The following is a 3,571-nucleotide window of genomic DNA, read 5'->3' as shown; positions in this document are numbered from 1 at the left end:
ACGCTGCACTCCCTCCAAGGCCAATATGTCCTTCCGAAGGTGCGGTGCCCAGAACTGCTCACAGTACTCCAGGTGCGGTCTAACCAGGGTTTTGTATAGCTGCAGCATAACTTCTGCCCCCTTGTACTCTAGTCCTCTAGATATAAAGGCCAGCATTCCATTAGCCTTCTTGATTATTTTCTGCACCTGTTCATGACACTTCAATGAACAGGTACCTGAACCCTTAAGTCCCTTTGGACATCTACAGTTTTTTACTTTTTACCATTTAGAAAGTACCCTGTTCTATCCTTTTTTGATCCAAAGTGGATGACCTCACATTTGTTTACATTGAATTCCATTTGCCACAATTTTGCCCATTCACCTAATCTATCAATATCCCTTTGTAATTTTATGTTTTCATCTACACTGCTTACAATGCCACCAATCTTTGTGTCATCGGCAAACTTAGATATGAGACTTTCTATGCCTTCATCTAAGTCGTTTATAAATATTGTGAATAATTGAGGCCCCAAGACAGATCCCTGCGGGACTCCACTAGTCACATCCTGCCAATATGAATACTTACCCATTATCCCTACTCTCTGTCGCCTTTTGCTCAGCCAATTTCCTAACCAAGTCCGTACTTTTCCCTCGATTCCAAGTTTGCTGATGACTCAAAACTAGGTGGGAATGTGAGTTGTGAGGAAGATGCAAAGAGGCTTTAAGAGGATATAGACAGGCTAAGTGAGTGGGCAAGTACATGCAGAACATAATGTGGAAAAATGTGAAGAAATGCAGAATATTTTTTAAATAGTGAGAGATTGGGAATTGTTGATGTTCAAAGGGACCTGGGTGTCCTTGTACATGAGTCACTGAAAGCTAACTTGCAGGTGCAGCAAGCAATTAGGAAGGCAAATGGTATGTTGGCCTTTATTACAAGAGGATTTGAGTACAGGAGTAAAGATGTCTTACTGCAATTATATAGGGCCTTGGTGAGACCGCACCTGGAGTATTGTGTATAATTTTGGTCTCCTTACCTACGAAAGATATACTTGCCATAGAGGAATTGCAACAGTGGTTCACCAGACTGATTCCTGGGATGGCAGGATTGTCCTATGAGGAGAGATTGAGTAGATTAGTCCTGTATTCTCTAAAGTTTAGAAGAATGAGAGGTGACCTCATTGAAACATACAAAATTCTTACAGGGCTTGACAGGATAGATGCAGGGAGGATGTTTCCCCTGGCTGGGGAGTCTAGAACCAGGGGTCACAGTCTCAAAATAAAGGGTAGGCCATTTAGGACTGAGATGAGGAGAAATTTCTTCACTCAGAGGGTGGCGAATCTTCTCTGCTCCAGAGGGCTGTGGACTACATTCAAAACAGAGATCGATAGATTTCTAGATATTAAAGGCATCAAAGAATATGGGGATAGTGCAGGAAAATGGCGTTGAGGTAGAAGATCAGCCATGATCTTGTTTTTTGGCGGAGCAGGCTCGAGGGGCCGGATGGCCTACTCCTGCTTCTATTTCTTATGTCTTATGTTCTTAAGACCTGTTGGGAGACAGCAGAATGGCCAGAAGAGGCCAAGGTAAATATTACTTTTCTGAGAATTCCTTGTGGGCAAGGAGGAGCTGGATTGCTCCCTCTGGCCCCTGCAAGGAGCCCTTGAGTCTCCTCAGCCTTAGCCTTGTCTCTCTCCTCCAGTGCAGGCATCCCCTCCCCTGCACTACATGCTAGGGACTGTTCCCTTGGGTTCCTGGTGTTCTTGGGCTCCCGCCTGCCGGCCCTGACTTCACTCCCGCCGGTTCCAGGAGGCTGAGAGTGCTGCAGCATTTAAATGGCCCGGGCCTCACGATGGGGAGTTAAATTTGACCTTTACATGTTTGTCTCTTAATACCCTCTGAAATGATCAACAAGCTACTCACCTCAGGGCAGCTGGGGATGGCAATAGAAATGCAGCCTTTCCGGTGTCATCCACTTCTCAAAAATAAAGTACAAATCTTTGGGACATCACGAGAAGAGATTTAAATTCAACTACTTTTTTTTCCAGACACTTGCTTTACTGGTTTAAAGAGTGGTGGCAGCTGTCAGGAAAATAAATATTTATTTGCATGACTCTCTGCTGCTGAGCACAAACAAGCAGGACATTGAGTGAGTGGGATCCTTTCCTACTGATGTAGATGATGGGATTGATAAAGGGAGCATGAATGGTCATGTGGGTGCACTTTGGGAAATCCTGTCACTTGGTAAAACTGCAGTGCCCTGTCACCAGTTGTTCAATGGCAAAGGTGATGAACTTGCTTGTTATAGCAAACAATGCATCTGTGACTTGCTTTTGATGCATTGGTGCACAACTGATGGACTAATGTTACAGAGATCCCTACTGGCAGCATGGAATGGCCCTATCATTCATTGCAGTGGTGCCTCCTGTAGAGGTCAAATTGTAGCATGTAGGGTATCTCACTGATAATTTCCATTGTGGAGTGCAGCTTCTGGGAACACTGCTCCTAGATCTATATTCTGGAGTGAGGGTACCAGTGGACGGGTGCCATACATCACCTGTGGTGCCTGACCAGCCTGGCCTCCCCCTGTTCATTCTTCCCTTCTGCCTACAAAAAACACAGATACAGGTGTATACCCGATGGAAAATGCATTATGGCCTCCATAGAAGGGTAGAGGGGGCAAAAATGGAAGACCCATAGCAGAGGACACAAAGATGGATGTTGAAGCAGTAGTCAGAACAAACTTAAGAAAAATGGTTCAGAAATCAGAACTTTAAAAGATTTTTTTATTATACCCACTGCTTTCCTTTAAATTTACTTCCACCTTTTTACTTACCAGTGCTGGATATCCATTTTACAGAGTGTGATTAATGTCCAGTGTAAATGAGATGGTAATAATGGAAATTGGAACACGTGACAGCACCACGTTATTACCACCTCACTTAAGTATACTCACTGACACTTCCGGTGTACAACAGAAGTGTCACTGGAAAACTAGGCAAATGTAAAAAGAGATGGGAATCTCCACCCCATTATCCACCCAACTACTGGGCAGTACAAAAAGGAAATTCCAGCATTTTGGATTTAAAAATATAGGAATCGATCTTCCTCCTGACACCTACAACTTTAGCAGAGTGGTACTATTGCCTTTGCCACCCCTGACCCCAGCCGATATCTTGGCACTAGGCTCATTTTAATATTTTCAATGGGAATTTCACCTGTGTGAGGGACCCTATCTTGGGGTTTGGAGAGGAAATGCAGCAGCAAGCCTTCGGAGGCCTCGCAGGCTGCGCCCGATGCAGCCAAAGAAAATTTATTCTTTTTATAAATGCCTCTGCCACACTAAGAGCTTTTTAGCTAATTTCTAATTTAGTTTGAGACCTTCAATGAAAAGCTCCACACCATAATCCCCCTGAGGTCAGGCTTTATTTTTAATATGTCAATTTTATGATAATACAACTCATATACTAAATTAGTGCAAACTATTCAACATATAAGAGATTCTACAAAGGAATACTTATTGTAATATTCATACAATATTATAGTTATATAATAAGATTCATAATCTAATAAGTTGTGTCCATAAACTAG

The sequence above is a fragment of the Heptranchias perlo genome, chromosome 1, assembly GCF_035084215.1.
Source record: "Heptranchias perlo isolate sHepPer1 chromosome 1, sHepPer1.hap1, whole genome shotgun sequence".
Classification (NCBI taxonomy): Eukaryota; Metazoa; Chordata; class Chondrichthyes; order Hexanchiformes; family Hexanchidae; genus Heptranchias; species Heptranchias perlo.
This window is presented reverse-complemented; position numbering follows the sequence as displayed.